This window comes from Otolemur garnettii, unplaced genomic scaffold (genome assembly GCF_000181295.1).
Source record: "Otolemur garnettii isolate 467f Iridium unplaced genomic scaffold, OtoGar3 scaffold00026, whole genome shotgun sequence".
Classification (NCBI taxonomy): domain Eukaryota; kingdom Metazoa; phylum Chordata; class Mammalia; order Primates; family Galagidae; genus Otolemur; species Otolemur garnettii.
The window spans coordinates 8,931,013-8,949,487 of record NW_003852421.1 but is presented as its reverse complement, the minus strand read 5'-3'; the positions used below and the strand labels follow the sequence as shown (position 1 = coordinate 8,949,487).

Genomic DNA, 18,475 nt, shown 5'->3' with positions numbered 1-18,475 from the left:
GAATGAAGCCTCAGCAGTCTTCACAGTTTAATTGTGATGAGAGCCGAGGGTGGGGCAGAGGGAAGAGGAGTCAGGACTGCTTGTTTACAAATCTTAAGTTTAAGCCTCAGGCCTGTGTAGTGAGAGAAGGATGGGGACAGACGGCTTCTCCCGGGCAGCTTCCCTGAGTCATAGTGGTGCCTTGGCCTGTCCCCACTCCACTTGCTGAACCTACAGATGGCTTTGCCTTGCCCCTGGTGGGGAAGGTGGGAAGTAGTTTAATTTAGAAAGAAATCGTTCATGACTGCTGACACTGTCCCACAAACAAAGCATTTCTGATGCATGACAAATGCCTTTGTGTTATCTATAGGAGAATTTTGAGGTGTTTTTACGATTTTTCTATTAAAGTTTAATTTATTTGAGATATAACTTTGAGGCTATGAAACATACAGCTCTTAATGTTACAATGCAATGAATGCTGACAGTTGTATATGCCAACATAAACCTACACCCCTAATATTCCTGCCACCCCAGAAAGTTTCCTCATGTCCTTTCACAATCACCCTCCACTGCAGGGTGGTTTTGGAAAAGTAAAAAAAATATACGGCGCCAACATTTATTGGAGCTTACACGCTGCTCAAAACTGACAGGCATATATGAGTGAAATAATTAGACATCAACACAGTGAGACATGGATTTAGAGAAGAGAAATGAGTGAAAGTGTTCTTGGGGCTATGTTAAAAATTTGGATACCCGGGCCCATCCAGTCCCATTAAATCAGAAGTTCTTGGCATGGGATCCAAGAATACATATTTTAAATAGAAGTCCCCAGAAATTCTGATGGGAATGGGGACAGAGGGTGGAGACCAAAATGGTCTGTTATGTCTGGACAGAGAAAATTATTGATAGATGAAGAAACAGAGTGTCAGAGAAGTTGAACAGCTTTTCAAGATCACACAGTAAATTCAGCTTGGGTTGCATTTCTGGGAGAGAAGAAGGAAAGGCTGGGGCCACAGGCGTCCACACTGGCCCAGAGAACCATTTGCCCCTGTGTAGTAGGTGAAGGTGACCAGGACCCGAAGCCCAAGCCCAGCCTCCGCTACCTCGTGGCCCTCACCCTGCTTACCAGTTCTGATAGAAGTACCTGCTTGCCCCTCAGGCTGCCAGGCCTCCACAGCCCCAAAGCCCCCAGGACTCACTGGTGACAACACAGTCTGCCCCGCTTGATTCTTCCCTTGTCTTGACAGTGCATTCCAGAGACGAAGCTGCTCTGTGGGAGGGTGGCAGGCTTGCTACTGGTTGACAGAAAAAGGTCAACTGGACGATTTATCACCCAGTGGAATTCTACCTTCCCATCTGCCAAATGAACAACACCATTGACCAGCCATCCAAGTGGGACCACATCCAGCCATCCCGCCTCTCAAGTGCCACTGCCACACAGGCAGCACTTTGGTGGCACCTCAAGCAGAACTGCCCTTTATTTCCTCACCCAGACAAACCCAAACATCTGATAAATCATGAGAATGAACTGTCATCCTGATGAGCCTTTGATCTTTCCAAGTGTCAGTTTTCAGGCAATGTGTGGGACTCCCATTGGCAGGACTGTGGAGACAGGCAGTGAACTTGTGCTCTTCAGAACAGTGTGGTGTCTCTAGCCCTCTGTCCCTTTGCCCTCAACAAAAGGTAAATTGAATGAGCAGAGTCTACTGGCCTACTTAGAGGGGGTGCCAATGCCAGGATCCAAGGGGAGACAGGACCTGAGAGGACCCAAGAGGCCCTGCCCTCCACCCCCACTCGAGGGCTGTGACTTGCATTGCTCACTCACCATGGCGACAGTGCACTGTTCTTCACCCTCTAGCCTCCACCCAGCTCCTCTCCCAGCCCCTGACAACTCTTGCCCCTTCCAATATCAATCAGTGAGATGGGATTATATACAGTTTTCCCCAGATTCAACCCCAGAAACCTCTAGGAGGCCCACTGTGAGAAGAGGTAGGTGAAGAGGTATTGAGAATGTAAACACTCTTCCCTGGACCCTGTGGGATCCTCTTGCCCCATGAACCTGGACAAGCTACTTCAATCTCTGGGCTCTGGTTTCCTTATTTGTAAAGCATATGGAGTTAAATTAAGTTGGCTTTCAGCTCACTTCCAGTATTATGGGTTACAGTCTACCCCTCCCAAACTGAGGACTTTGAATTTGTTTTGTTTCCTATTGGATTCAGATCTCCTGGCACATAGCCCAAATGGGCAAAGGTCTAGCAATCATTCCAAGTAGGAGCGTAGGCACCTGTTTATAGCATTCTTAATGGTAGAGCTCTTTCCGTGTTTATCTTTGCATCCTTAAGACAAAATAGGTGTTCAGTAAACACTTATAAAATGAATGAGCAACTCATATAAAAACCAAGTTTCTGTGTGACCTATTTCTGACTTGCTCTCCTATTCAGAGGAACAATGGGTACTCACCAACTGAAAAGGAAAGCCCTTGCAATCACTAGTGCATCTCTTGAGAAACATTTCAGGAGGGTGGGATTCACAACCCTCAGAAGCCCTTCTTGAAGTCCCTGCCCTCTTCTCTCCAGGTGCCTTACACCTGCTGTCTTTCATGAACCTCTTCCATTAATCCTCACTCCCAACACGCTTTTTTTCTTTTTTGCATCACAAAAGCCAGGTGTGAACCAAGGAAAACTGCATTTTCCCTACTAGCCTGGAGAAGCAGAAGCAAAGACAAAATTATTTTTAGCAGACCGGGGAAGGGTTAGAGGAAAGGACGTGTAAGAGGGCTGAGGAAGAGTCCTATTTGTTAACTTCTCTAGTGTGAGTAAGTACCGGTGTGAGTGAATGGATACTGGGGTGTTGTTGGCATCATCAGCTGTGAAAATCAGTTTCCCACACTTCGACAGTTTTGAAGGAGTGACCTGGGTGATCCAGTTATGGGAGGAGCCAGACAGTGTCCCCAGCCTTTTCATGTCAGCCTAAGATCCATATTGTGTCCCTGTGCCACTTAACATTTTAGTCAATGCCCGGCCATGTAAGAAGGTGGTCCTGTAAAATGACAACACAGTATTTTTACGGCACCTTTTCTATGTTTAGACATGTTTAGATACATAAATCCCACAGTGTCCCATTTGCTGACAATGTAGAGTATAGTAACATGCTATACAGGGGTTAGGCCAGGAGCAGCAGGGCACACCACGCAGCCTAGGTGCATGGCAGGCTACGGCATCACACAACATGACGAAATGGTCTAACACGACATTTCTCAGAATGTTGCCCCATCCTTAGGAGGCATCTAACGGTATACACATTCATTGCTCTAAATTTCAGAGAGGTGTGGGCTTCAGTCACTTAACAACAGAACAAAGCGACTTTAGGCGGCCAATCAACTTCTCCATGTGACTGTTACATCCAGAGGGTGAAAAAGTATTAAGCAATGATTCTGCCACAATGGGCTGGAAGGGGGACTTGGGAAAGTTTTTTAAGCCCCTTAGTCTCTCCTCCGTTATGGAGATAATTAGGATTATTATGGGGTCAAAATGAAATAATAAAACACAAGAACTTTAACATAAGTCTTGGCTGACAGCAAGCATCCACTCCATCTTCGTTATTATTGTTCATATTATAGTGATTCTCTAGCGTTCCTTCGAGCTTGAATAGCACATGAGTGTTGTTTGTTTGGCCCAAATGCAGAGCTTCCTGGGGAAAGGAAGTGAGCAAAACACGCGCAGGAAGCCAAACAGTTGGCATTTGACAGTGTTGGGAATGGGAAGGGGCCTCATCGAGGGCTTGTTGGAATACATAATTCATCAGGTATAATTGGGAAGAGAAAAATATATGCAATAGACCACTGCAAGAGGAAATAAGCATTCAACACTCAATTAGTCCGAGAGGATTTCCCTACTTCGCTGGTCAAAAGGTGAATTTTCCCTGCAAGAAAATACAACCGATACTGCAACACTGTTTGGGTCAGGGGCAGGGCATGAAGGTCTGGAGACAAACCCTACATTCCTCCCCACTGGGTCGGAGGTGATTTTTACCACCTTGTGCAGAGCGGGTGGAATTCTGGATTCTTCCAGCTTTCAGGCCCGCAGGGCTGTGTGACAGCAGGATCAGTTTCCAGTGACTTCTTCACTTCCAGCTGCTTCTCTGCTCTCTTGTTACGGCCACAAGGAAAAGCTCCTCCTTCGTGTATTTGTTTGTCAGTATCTCTGAGATTAGGCCGGCCCTCTGCCAGGCTCTGCCCGGCTCTGCCCTGAAGGAACTCCCGTTACCGCCTCTGACCTACCTGGGGGTAAGCCCGGACTGTGGCCTTTCCTCATTCCATCCTAAAAAAGCAAAAAACGGAAGAAACACACAAATAAGGAACTTTTGAGTGCAACAAAGAGTGAAAGATTGATCTGTGAAAATGGGACAGTTGAAAAATCTGGGCTATTGAAAAAAACCCAAACCCAAAGCCCTGAGGGAATTGCAGCACCAGCCGGATCTGCAGCCCCTTCCTGGCCCAGGGAGCCTCCGAGGAGACTGGTCAGATGTTCTCTTCCCTCCCTTTCTCTTCCAGCCTCTGAGATTTGTTCCTACCAGCAGGTCTTGGAGTGAGGAATCCTTAAGACGCTTAATTAGTCAGTCTACCAAAGGGGAAAGCCTGGAAGGTCAGAGATTTGCTTTTGCATTGTGAGTAGAGTATTTTAAAGAGCCTTGAAGAGCTCTGATAAAAACCCACTATCGCCCCTACTTGGCTTGTCAAACTTCTACTCTCAGGAGATAAGGGGATCTAAGGAAGTGAACCAGGGCTGTGGGGTCTGCAGAGCTTTGGCTGCGCCTCTCTATTGCCTAGTTAGGTGGGTGATGGCAAGCGATTTAACTTCTCTGAGGCTCACTTTCATGACCGGGAAATACTAATAACAAAGATAATAATAAATGTATTATAAAGCTGCTGTGAAAAATGAATCTGAGATAACAGATGACAAGCACTCGGCAGCATCCGGCACCGGACAACCATTGACACAAGTTACCAGGAACTGCTGGTTGATAGACTGACTCTTTACCGCTCACATTATGAAAAGTTCTTGGTTGGGACTTCAACATGTGGCCTTCCAGGAAGGAAGAAAACCTAGCAGCCTATTAGCATGCATTGAGCCAATTTCTGTGAGGTATTTTACTCACTAAAAATGTAATCTGGGGCTCAGCACAGTGGTGACAGCACCAGCCACATACACCAAGGGTGGCGGGTTCAAACCCCACCCGAGACAGCTAAACAACAATAACAACTGCAACAAAAAAAATAGCCGGGCGTTATGGTGGGGGCCTGTAGTCCCAACTACTTGGGAGGCTGAAGCAAGAGAATCACTTAAGCCCAAGAGTTGAAGGTTGCTGTGAGTTGTGATGCCATGGCACTCTGCCGAGGGGAGACATAGTAAGACTCTTGTTTCAAAAAAAAAAAGAGAGAAGAAAAGAAAAAACATAATCTGGTTACTGTTCGGAATTCAGGAATAATATAATAATTGTCATAGTGAGAGAGGATACTGGAGAAGGGCGAGGTCTGGGAGAACAGGTCTTCTCAAGGAGACCACGAGGATGCACCTGCAAGGCCCTCTCCAGGGTGACTCCAGCTCTTGGGAATTTGAAGGCTTGACCTCCTGGAACCTGGAAATTTCCAAGTTCTGTGAAATCCTGTAGTTCTGTAGGGGCTAGAGTAGCATCTCCCACTTGATTCAAACTGGCCAGTGGGAAGGGTACCTGTGGGGTGGAACTTTTTGACTGTCAATAAAGAGGGAAAGACCAAGCCAGTCGGGGAGCGCGGCCATTTGGAAATCTATGCCGTAAGATCCCAGCTGATGAATAAAGCCCTTCCTCTTACAACTATGGTGTTTGGGGGCTCTTTCTCTCCGTTGGGCCTGGTCTTCCTGCAACAATAGGAATAGGCATACTAATTCAAGCAAATAAATAAAACCTCTAGCATTTTATTCTTCACTTCTAAATAACTGGAAGTTCCTGAACCTTTAAATATATGATAATAAGAAGTAGAATTCATAGGCTAGAATTTTCCTTCTTATAGATACTTTATAATAAATCCTGTGCTTCAGACTGTAGTCATATCAGATTCCTGTGTGCAAAAAGTTGAAAATGGGATACAAGAGAAATGTGATTTGAAGCGGGGATTATTTCTCTCAGAGACAAAATTGCTAAGGGATGACGGTTTCATGCCCTGCCTTAAGGAATTAAAGACTCTTCCATGGAGGACGGCAATAAACAGGTTTTGTTTAACCACCACAGTGCCATTCTTTCATTCACAAAGCAAGCATTTATCTATCTGTTTCAGACACTGAGCAGGAAGTTGGGGATACAAAGATGAATTAGACATTCATTAGATGTGGTCTTGGCCCTCAGGGAGCTCTGGGTAGGGTCAGAAGTGAACACAGCTAGCAGGCTAATGGGAGCAAAGGGGGGACAATGGACTTGTGGCTGCACTGTGGTGGGAGCTGACTAAGGAGCTCCCCTCCAACCAAGGGATTCAGGAAAGGCTTGATCAAGTACAAAATGAGCTGTAGAATTGGTTCCTACAGAAAGAATTTTCCTCTGTTAGAAGGAAAAGAGCAAACAATAAAAATCCAAGCAGAGATAATGAAATGAAGGAGTAAATGTACAATAGGTGTTCCAGGTGTAACACTGGTAGACAAGCCGTAGTGTGTGTGTGTGTGTGTGTGTGTGTGCACCTGCCACTGGGACTTGGGGCTAGGAACATGAATAGCCAAAATTGACTGTGAGATGTTTAGAAAAGGGTAATAAAATAGAAAGAACCAGTAGGAGGGGTACTAGGTCCAACAAAATGAGGAATTTCTTTCAAGATGCAAATACTTGGAACATCTTAGCTAGGCAGCTCCTCTCTGAGCTTCGCAATGCTGCCCAAGGATGACAAGCAAAAGAAACATGCTGGAAAGTCCGCCAAGAAAGACAAGACCCTGTGAGCACATGTGGGGGCAAGGCCAAAAAGAAGAAGTGGTCCAAAGGCAAACTTTAGGACAAGTTCAACAACCTAGTCTTATTTGACAAAGCGACGTATGACAAACTCTGTAAGGAAGTTCCCAACTATAAGCCTATAACCCCAGCTGTGGTCTCTGAGAGACTGAAGATTCTCAAGATTCTCGAGGTTCCCTGGCCAGGGCGGCCCTGCAGGAGCTCCTTAGTGGAGGACTTGTCAAACTGGTTTCAAAGCACAGAGCTCAAGTAATTTACACCAGAAATACCAAGGGTGGAGCTGCCTCAGCTGCTGGAGAAGATGCATGAACAGGTCTAACCAACTGTATATTTGGAAAAATAAAACTTTATTGAACAAATGAAAAAAAGAGATGTCATACTTGAACTTCGGGAGAGTTAGGAAAGGAAGTGTCTCAAAGAGCAGATCATTCCTTGATGGACCCCTAGGACCAGAAAAGTTTCGATCAATGGAGATAAATCGTGCTGTGTACCTGTTTGGACTTCTTTAATCCTCCATCTGCATGTTTCTGGGTGGAAATTTAATAGCACATTTAAAAAAAAGTCCACCTAAGGGGTGTGTGTGACTCCAGCAGCTCTGCCCGGGTGAGGATGTCAGATGTGGTAAAGCAAATGCACACCTTTTTCTCCACGTTGGTTTAATTTTTTGTTTGTTTATTCCTGATTTCAACAGTCATACGTGTTATTGTTTAAAATGTGGAAATGGAGGCTTAAAGAAGGAAAGGAAACCTATACTCTACATATAATACACATGGGTTATATGTGTAGAAATTAAATTGGATTTTTCCTTTTGCTTTTGTGCTTCAAAATGGTTTCCCATCCAAGAGATCAGATAAAAATAATTCTCTTCTATTTTCTTATAGTCCTTATATGTTTTTAGTTCTCAGATTTAGCTCTTAAGTCTGTATTGCATTTATTTTAATAAATAGTCTTAGGTGGGATAAAATCATGGTACATTTTTGAGCCTCGGGCCTATTTTTCCTATTAAGCTACTCATTTATTCCTTCATCTTATCATTAGTTTTGTCCATTTCCTGTTTTTATAGTTATCAACAGTCAGGCATGTGTTTCCTGGGTGGTTTTCTTGCAGTCATAATAAAGTGCTATTGCTAAAGCCATTCCTATGCTTCTGTTATTTCTGTCCCCAAATTGGCTAACAGGGCCTTGGCCTTCTGCCCCACTGGCCACTCCTCACGTCTGCTTCTGTTGCTAGCAGCTTAGAAACTCAGAGCATAGCCTGAGGACATACCCCCATTTGAATCTCTCTGGAGGCTTTAGCAACATCTGCTCCTGTGTCCGACAGAGTCCTGTACACTATCTCCTGAGGCCCTTTCAAGCTGCAGATGGGTGGGACTATCTCAGAAGATATCACCCACCTACTCTCAACCCACCTACTCTCAAACCTTGAACAATGACAGACCTTCACTCCTCCCTTAAGCAAACACCATGCATAGGGATACTGGGTGAGACACAGTCCCTGCTCCCAAGGCACTCTCTTATCCTTTCAGAAGGCTCCAGAGGAGCTGCCTACTTGAGCGACCTCATGGGCTGACATCATGGGAATCTGCCCAATCTCACGCAATTTACTCAACAAATATTTGTTAAGCTCCTACTATTTGCCAAGAACTGTGCTGGGGGCTGGGATACAAGACTTCAAGGAGCTTCCTGCTGAGTAGAAGACGTAAATAAATAGGCGGTTACACAGACTGCAGGATAAGAGCTAAAATAGGTGAAAGCATTGGACCCTAGGTGTTAGGAGTTTCTGAGCGATTGACCCTCTGCCTGCCAAGGACTTATCAGCTGTCTTAAGGACAACATTTGTTTTACTGCCAAAGAAATAGCAAAGTCAATTGTAATCTGGTTCACCTGATGCCCTTTTCAGACTTGCTCTAAACTCCCTTCAGGCCCAACTCTTAGAGTTAAGGAGGAAACCAGCTGGGGTGGATGAATGAATAAATAAATAAATGGTTCAAAGAATTAAACGAAGTAAGGAGAAATGAATGATTTGGTCCTCTTGGCCAGGAACTTGGTCTGGCTACTTGCTTTCCCAGCAGTCAACGCCAAGAGCAGCAGCCTGGGAAGAGATAACACAAACCAGGCACTAAAGAAACGTCTTTTCCTTTGATCCCAGTGACCCAAATCCATGGGCCCCACTGATGTTTGTTTTGACTTCTTGGCTCTGAAGCCCAGGGCAGCTCTTATGTGGTGGGCTATTTAGTTGACACATCTTTTAATGGGCAAATTAGCAAGCAGCTTCTGTGCTCACCTGATAGGCCAGAAGACAGTGCACACGGAACACTGCAGAACAGGCTTCCCCCTTTATCCCAAACTGCAACCAAACCTTGATCACGCCGTGATAAGGTCTCCGAATAATCTGAGCCTTCTCTATCTGCCTGTCCATGTAGGTACTGGGGGAAAGGGAGGAAAAGATACTGAAGGAGCGTGTAACGGAAGTTACAAACTTAGCTGCTTTTTAGCAACTTTCCAAGTAAATTTGCTAGAAGAATTAAAAGTGAAAATAAGTGTTTGAAATTTCTTTTGAATTTTGATGGCCCCGGAATATTTTTCTGGGCCCCATTAAGATAAGAGACCAAGAGTTAGTTTTAGAATAGATCTTTGCATCCTCAAAAATCTCTTATTTTGAGATTTTTCCACCCTCTTCTTTCACCCATCAATTGTCTTCAAAGCTAGCTGTAGGGTCTTTTTTGCAGTTCTAACACCTGAACCTCATTCCCCAAAGAGTTAAGTCCCCTTATGCCTAATAATTCACACTTGTTTTTCAGAAGGTGTGAGGGTATATGCTTTGTTTAAATACTTGTTTTTGTATAGATGGAGTCAAAGTTATAAGTGTGCCCTTCACCCAGACAGTGTGCACTGCACCCAACAGCTGTGAATTAACCCTTACCCTCCTCGTGCCTCCTCCCATAATTCATACTTTTTAACCACACAATATTGTCATTCTAACATGAGTATTGAGGTGTAGGGGATGATCTATGCATATGAGCCCATCCTGTTGCTATCCTGACTGCTCTCCCTCAACTCCAATCTGCCAGGCATGTATTAAAGTACAATGTCTCACACTATCACACTGTCAAAGTAATTAGACTCATAAAGCTCTCCTATCTTCCTTCAATTTGTTGCTAGAGTACATTAGAGTACCTATCTGCTCTGCTTAAGACTGCACATGGGCTTCTGGGAGAGAGAAACTAGCAAAGATTTATGTTTCCAAGCAACAGAAAGTTCTAGACTCATTTAGTATTCCCCACACCTCAGTTTCTTCATAAGTAAAATAGGTAATCCCCAGCTTATGATGCTGTTGTCAGGGTCAGAGGTAACCTATGGAAGGGGCATTCTACTAAGCTTACTAAAAAGAGGCTCTCCACAATTAGCATCCATTATTATCATTATCATGGTCATACATATCACGTGCAGTTTCTTATTTTCTACGTCTTAAGTTGTGGCCCAAGTATCTTTGATCCAGAAAGAAAATGGTCCAAGCAACTGCTCTGTTTCTTCCTGTGGTTGGTGGTGCCAAGTACAGGAACAAGAGAGAAGGTGGCTGGGGCAATCCTCGGACACAGCAGAAGCAGGGAACTCTAGCCCCCATTCCTATCCCACCCACCTGCTTTACTTCGTTTTTTCTCATACATATTGCCTACTCCTTTTTTAGCTCCACTACTTTGTCTTCGCCTTCCCTCTGCCTTTCATTCTCTGCTCTTCATTCTCTGCTCTGCTCCCAGAGTTGCCAGAACTACAGTGTGTGCTCTCAGCCTCCCGCCTAGAGAGCCCTGAGTCGGTCACTGATCAGGAAGTGGCCTGAGCACCGGGTGTGGAAGGACAGGCAGGCCTTCCATGGATGACCACACACACTGGTCTAGGCTGCCTTCTTAGGGTTCTCTGTGCTGAAACTTCCATTGTCTGGAGTCTAATTATGTACCCCTGGGGAAGGAGCCGGACCTCCTCTCTTCCCTCTGCCCACCTTAAGAAGGCTCCTTGGATAAAACAAAAACCACTACTGATTAATTTCCTTCTTCTGTCCAAGCCAAAGATAAAATAAAATGAATAATTTTTCATACTTATTGAATTATTTCAAAATAATTCAATAAATGAATTATTTGCAAAGAGTTTCTCCACTGTTATTATGAATCCTCAAAGGGAAGCTTAATTGCTTTTGCTCCATTTAAAATTTCTCTATGGTCTCTTCCTGTACAACATCATTCATTCGATATGTATTTATTAATTACTTATCTTGTTGCAGGGACCATTCTCGGCTCTGGAGATAGAGTATGATACAACTGACAAAGTCCACATCCTGACAGCATTTACATGGTAGCAGAAGGAAAACAAATAATAAACAAATATGTAAAGTCTGTGAAGTGAAGAGGACCAGGTCAGGAGCTGTGGGTGAGAATGGAGGATATTAAGAAAGAGGGAAGCAGGCATGGGATCACCAAGAGGATAGCATTTGAGGAAAGACTTGAAGGAAAGAAAAGGTGGGTTGGTGGGCGGCAGAGGAAAAACATCTCAGCAGAGCAAATAGTAAATGCAAATATCTGACATGAGAGAATGCTTCAAGTGTTCCAGCAACAAAGAGGAGAAAAATGAGATCACAGCAGAGTGAAGAATAGGGGAGTGGCAAGAGATGAGCTCAGAGACAAAGCCAGGCACACGTAGGGACTTGTTGGCCACGGTTAGACAAGTGGATTTTGTTTTCAATAAAATTGGTACTGTGGCGGTTTTGAGCGGATGTCTGATGCAATTCACCTTACATTTTTAAGGGATCATTTAGGCTACTTAGTGGAGAAAAGACCACCAGGGAGCCATGGTTAAAGGGCAGAGACAGTTAGGAGCCTATTGCCAGAGCCCAGACGGTCAGCAATGTTGGCAGTTAGTGGTGTGAGGCCCACATAGGCTGTTTTGCTCACCCTGTCCTCCTACTGACTCAGATAGAACTACAAATTCCTCCAAAAGACACACAATTCATATCCACTGTTTTTACCAAAAAGTTTCTCATGAGGACCGAACACCTAGTCTCTCTGGATGTATATACACACACAGCAAACCATGTTGAAAGCGTCATTTGACCTTCATGCTCTCATAGCCACATTTTTGTACAGGGCTCCCCTTCCTGCATCCTTGCTCCCTGTCAACTTAAGATGCCTTTCCTTTTTACTACACAAAGAAGTTCATCTCTTTATATAGCTCCTACTTCCAAAAAGCACATCATCAAATCCCCCATACATCTGGAAAAAAAAAAACAAAGTTCCTTTATCTTAACAAGATGTATACTCTCTTCTTTAAGCAATGTAGGAGGCCATCCACCCTCTACTTGAGTTTTTGCCCTCTCACTTCCTACCTCAAACACTTTATCCAAAGTATTTTTTCCAAAACGAATTCTGTAGGTTGAAATATTTTAACATCTTATGGCGCCTATATTTAGCACATATATATCTTTTAACAAGTCTGTTTATAATGATGCCCTCCAGTAGACTTAAACGTCCTAAAAAAGAAAAGTCAATCTCGTTTATTCCTATTCATTCAACATTAGCTCAGAATTTGAAACCTAAGAAAAGTTGGTACAGAAGACCTGAATGGACAAAAATCTTTAGTTTGTTATCTTTTGATGAACTATGATACCTAGATTTGAATCCGATGGGTTTGTTTTTTTTCCTCCAGATGTGTAAAATTGCACACAAACTAGGAACTCAGGATTTCAAAGAGGAATACAAAAGTTTAAGTATCAGAAGGGCTTTTTCCAGCTGGACCAAGAGGTGGCTGTGAACATTGAAAGGCACGGGTCGTGGAATTTGTGGCTTTGGGGAGATTGGAATCATGGCAGGTCCAGAAAGAGATGCCCAATTCCAGTTCATTGGTTTTAAAAAATATTTCAACTCTTTTACTCTCACAGGTAGAATGAATTGTGTACTTGCCACATAGGGAAGAGTTGCTTTGATAATCTTACACTTCAAGTTAAGATCAAAAAAAACTTCCTCTGTGACAGCAACATGAATGGACTCTGAACTGTACTCCATCTGTTAAGTACCCATGCCTGGAGAAGCTACTGTCACCTCAGCACGTGATACTCAATTTGTATAATAAATTATGAACCTGGAAAAAAAACGTTTACGTATCGATAGTTTTGGGCTGAGACCTTAATAAAATCCTTACTTTCTGCCTCCTTTTCCTTCTTCCCTTCACCCCTGGACACTTTGCACAGGTTGCCTTGTCAGTGAAATTGCCTGCAGTATTCTCGGGGGGAACCGTCAGTGTTCCATGGAGAATGGCAGCTTGTCAGGGGTGGGGACCTAGTCTCTCCATGTTCTGCTCAGCACGTGGAACATCGGGCTCTTGGGACCACTCCAGGATATACGCTATTTCTAGCAATTTCTCTAATTGCACGTAGGAGAAAGTAGAGGAATTACTTAATTCTGTAGGTTTCTCCAACCTGCAGCATCTGGTTACAGATCTTTGTACAAAAGGAGCCAATGCCTACCCCCGTCTTCTGATCAACATCTCCTGGATGTAGGGTTGGTAATGGAGAGCAGCCATAGGGAAGAAGCACAGTAAACCATTTCATGTCCTCTGTAAGATGGGTCTTTAAAAAGGCACCTTGCAAAGCATAGCAGATTTCTAGCATCTAGGCTTATCCATATATAAGGCCAAGCAATTAAAATCTTGTTTTTTAATATTACTATGTTTTTAGAAAATAATGCACAAAGAAACTTAATAAGGGGTCCTCAAATTCCATGGTACATGTACATAGTACATGAGGTTAAGGGCTGGATTCAATTTATCTTCATATTCCTGAAAACAACCTTTTACACTGCATCTTACAGTAGGGGCTTATTGACTTTCTGACTGCATGAATAAATTATCCCCTGTATGTTTCCACTAAGCTGGCTTTAGCTTACTAATTGTAGAGAAATTATGCTTCATCAAGTTAAGATAGCCAGGGAATAAAATCTCACAATATTCTTTAGTCTTAACATCAAGTGCCTAGTAATTCTTCCTGCTGGAAGTCTTTCTGACTCTCTTCTAGGTCTCAGCAGCTATTACAGTATACAGTTGGGAACTGTCATATTGTTACCCCATTCTCATTCCTTTTTCTTAAACCACTTAAAAAAGGGTGGTGCCTGTGGCTCAAAGGAGTAGGATTCCCCATATGCCAGAGGTGGTGGGTTCAAACCCAGCCCTGGCCAAAAAAAAAAAGCACTTGGAAAAAGAAATACTTTTAATCCATCAGAAAAATCCTAATTAGATGCTTGAATCCTGAAGCAAAGACTTAATGAGTGAGTTCTTGTTTACCACCCCCAGGAGGTGGACAAGGCTCTCAAGTTGTAAGTCTCCCAACAGATGACCTGGCTCCTACAACCCAGTAAGTGACAGACAAACTGGGTTTGGATGCCTTTCCCCGGGGTAATATAAATGAAGAAGGCGAAAGGAGGCAGGGCCATCTCCAGAGCAGCAGATAACCTGCTAGTTACTGGGAGGGCTCCCTTCCTATTTCCTAACCGGCAGAGGAAGCCCAGAGGAGAAAGGTGAAGCCTCAATTAGTCAGGGGAAGCACCCAGCTTCTATCTGCTGACTTCATCGTCATAACGATTACATAGTAACAGCTCCAAGGGCAAATAACCCCTGGCTCCAGGGGAAAAAAGACTGATGTGGGGGTAATAAAATTTGCAATATGGATTTGGGTTCCTTTCTCTATCGAAGAGATTAGCATTCCTAAGTCCAGATCTTATGAGTAATAATCAGGAAGTTATTTCCCTCCAGCCCACCACAGAGTAGGTATACCAAGATGAATGTGGGTTCTGGCTTTGTGACTTAGAGATCACCTCCTTCAAAGTCAGAATCACACAGTCCTGTTTGGCAAGCTGGGTTCTCTCCTGAATAAAAGTGCTGCAAGGAGAGGGAATAGAAATGCCACTCTCATGAGTCATCCCCGGGACACACCTAGGCCTTGAGCCCCACTGAAACCATTCACTAGACACCATGTGCCTTCACCCTGATGTGCTTCTTCCACTGACTGATTTCACTGGAGACTGGCTTCTTAGTTTTTGACTTATATGGTCACCGAGAGGGCCTCATTCCCAGTAACTGAATGGGAGGCAAATACATAGAGCATGACTATTGCCCTTGGAATTAGCTGAGGTATTACTGCAGGGTGTGTTTGATGGCAAGAGGTATGTGCTCCCAGTACTCATCTGTCCCTCAGAGCCGGCAGTGCTATCTGCTTACCCACCACACTCTGAAAACTGCAGTCATTTTAAGAAAGGATTCTAAATCTCATGAAGTCAGGGAGAGAAAGCTAATGGAGAAAAAAGGAGGGGAAATGTAAGTTAGAAGGATTAGCAAAGAGATGAAGATACATTTCATCCATTCACATGGTTTTCAGTAGTTATTGGTCCAAAAAGCTTTTTAAAGGAAAAGAAAAACCACTAAAACTTTCTCACTCTACTCAGAGTACAAATATATATGACCACATGCACACACAGGTTATTTAAATTGTTTGAATCAGAGTATATTGGAAACGCATTTCTTTACTAGCTGTTCAAGCCTCAATGACAAACCCTCAGGACTGAAGCATAATAATAAGTCATTCAGTCGAATATTCACATCAGATAAGTGGAGCGAAAACAAAAGTCAACAATCCACATCAGCTTAACTCATAGTACTTTTCTATCTGGGTAAATTTGTTGTAAGACTTGCATCTTGTCTCTAAAATGATTTTGGAAACTACAAATCTCTGCCACTAATTTGTAAAAGTAAAATGTTCAGTGAGGTTTATTAATTGAGATTACAGCAAAATTGTTTATCTTTCTTTTTTTTTTTTTCCAAATTGAAAACAATGATTGAGGCTATGCTTCTAAAATAGCCATGATCTTAAACACTGATCCTTCTTTAGTGACTCATGAGATAGTTATTTTTCTTAGCATATTCTGAGGAAGCTTTTTCAAAAGCTAAGTCCAGGGTAGCACCTGTGGTTCAGTGGGTAGGGCACTAGCCCCGTATACCAAGGGTGGCAGGTTTGAACCTGGCCCTGGCCAGCTAAAACAGCAGTGGTAACTGCAACAAAAAACAGCTGGGCATTGTGACAGGTGCCTGTAGTCCTGTAGGGCAAGAGAATTGCTTAAGCCCGAGAGTCGGAGGTTGCTGTGAGTTGTGATGCCACAGCACTCTACTGATGGTGACAGAATGAGACTCTGTCTCAAAAAAAAAAAAGTAAGTCCATGCTATAATCAATATATTAATAATATCTCAGGCCCCAGGATGGGCCTCATAGTAAATGGCCAGTAACAAATCCAGAAATGAATGGATGGTTTTGAAAGGCTACTCAAACTCAGTGAAAACATACTTCAACTAATGCACCATCAAAGCAGTACATCACTGTATCAACTCATGGGACACATACTTCAAATGCTCTAGTCCTTTGATAAGTACTAGAGTGCTCAGGGAAAGGCTTCATAGGTGAGGCTTATCTCATAGCAGGTGGTATCTTCCCTTTATTCACCAAATCATTACTCTTTCCTTCATGTACTCATTCAGTAAACATTTATTAACGAGCTTACCATGACAAGTCACTGGATAGGATATGTGGCAATGTGTACGATCCATTCATTGTCCTCCTAAAATCAAGAAGATAATATACACATTCTTCCCTGCCCTTCCATTCCTTTTTGAGTTGCTTGGTAGCCACCAGAATTTGCTGGTGGAAAAACAATGGCTGAATTGCTATGGGTAATTCTTCGTATTCTCATTGATATTTCGGACCAGATAACTCTTTGTTTTTGAAAGCTATCATACTCACTATAGGACATTCGTTAGTATTCCTAATCTCTATACCACTAGATGCCAATAACTCCATCTCCTCTGGTATGACAATCAAAAATGTCCCCAAAGGTTGCCAAAAACTGTCCTGGGAAGAAAAATCATCTTCATGTGAGAACCACTGACTTAGAAGAGGCAGGGAATAGAAGGTGCTGTAGATGGCTGAGTAAGAAAAAAATTAAGGGAAGTTAGAAAATGGAGTGTGTGTGTGTATTTAAGGGACGATGTGCATTTCAACTACCCAATGATTTTTAACACCACTTTTAGACATTTGCTTGGAATAAAAAAGTATCAAGAGACCATTGCTTCTACCTTTACAGCAAGATACATCTGAATAAGCTATATAGTAATGATTTACAGGAACCCACCAGAGAACTGAAGATACAAGACAATCTAAATAAAAGGGATTTCAGGAAGACCAGAGCTGTTTTAAATCCTGAATGAGAGTGGAGAAAGGAGGAGTCATGGATTCAGCTGAACATTTAATGATCTTTTGATGCCCACTGATTGGCCAAAATGATAGACTAGAGTCTTCAGAGAGCTCTAGTCACAAATTAAGTCTACACCCATGCTCCTTCTTCCTTATGGGCCTTTAATGAGAGTAGAGAGATAGTACACAGAGGCTAAGGCCAGAGTGGAAGACCTGAGAGATATCCACCCTCAATCAGTGCAAGGCAGAGGCTCCCAGAGGCTGGAAGGAGGCAGGAGGGCTCATAGAACCCCAATAAAGCACTCAAGGCTGTCACTGAAAGCAAGGAAGGAGAACTCTCAGCGCTACCTTGAGATACTCTAAGCCCTCACAAGCAGTGGTTGGGTGAAGGTTGGAAGCAGAGCAGAAGAACCAAGAGAAATATTTTCAAGGCACATTAGGTGCTTATCAAGGATCAGCAGTAATTGCTGATGTCTAGGGGCAGGACAAAAGGAAGAAGGAGAAAGACGTCACAAGATAAAGGAAACTGGAGGAGTGACCAGAGAGAAAAATATGATAGAAAAAGCCAGTGGCCAGACAGTAAAACAATCAGAGAGAGAGAACCAAATGTTCAAAAAGCTGAGTTTGAAAGCCTAAAAAGATCTTTGGAGTCTCCCTGACATTGCAATCCCATGGTCAGCTGAATGAATAGTCCTATCCTGTCTGAAAAGAGGAGGAAAGAGGAACAGAACCTAACTCAAGATGACAACTGCCTAACTCTGAGGGAGAGCAGAGTCTACAGCTAGGAAGTGTTAGCAATCCTGGGAAATGCAAGGGAGCACGACTGGCCTAAGTGCGAAGGCAAAGCAGGACAACTGAAAGAAACCCTTTTCCACTCCAGAACTTACAGAGTGTTAGCCAGAGCAGTCTGGCACTAGGGGAAGGTCTGGAGCACTGGGAGGCACCACCCTGAGCACAGGTGGACATACCTAAGGCTGAGGAATCTGTTCTGCACTAGGAACTACAGCAGAACCTCCACAGTTGACTACCTCCCTACAATGACCATCTTCTTAAGTTGACCTAATTTCCATAGACTGGATATTTACCACATGTACTTATCAGTACAGTAGGCCAGTTCCTTATGTTGACCATCTCTGCATATTGGCCAGTTTGTTACAGTCAACTTAGAGACATTCTAGTATATTATGACTGACCCACTGAAGTTAGAACTTATCAATTAATTAGGTCACTTGTAAAAAGAGTCTTCTTTTCC

At 43.4% G+C, this 18,475-nt stretch overlaps 2 pseudogenes; both read left to right on the top strand.

The window, feature by feature from the left end:
* Nucleotides 1–6,869: 6,869 nt before the first annotated feature.
* LOC100959646 lies at nt 6,870–7,313 on the top strand (annotated as a pseudogene).
* A 5,437-nt stretch (nt 7,314–12,750) lies between these two features.
* On the top strand, nt 12,751–12,974 carry LOC111724761 (annotated as a pseudogene).
* The last annotated feature ends 5,501 nt before the right edge of the window (nt 12,975–18,475 follow it).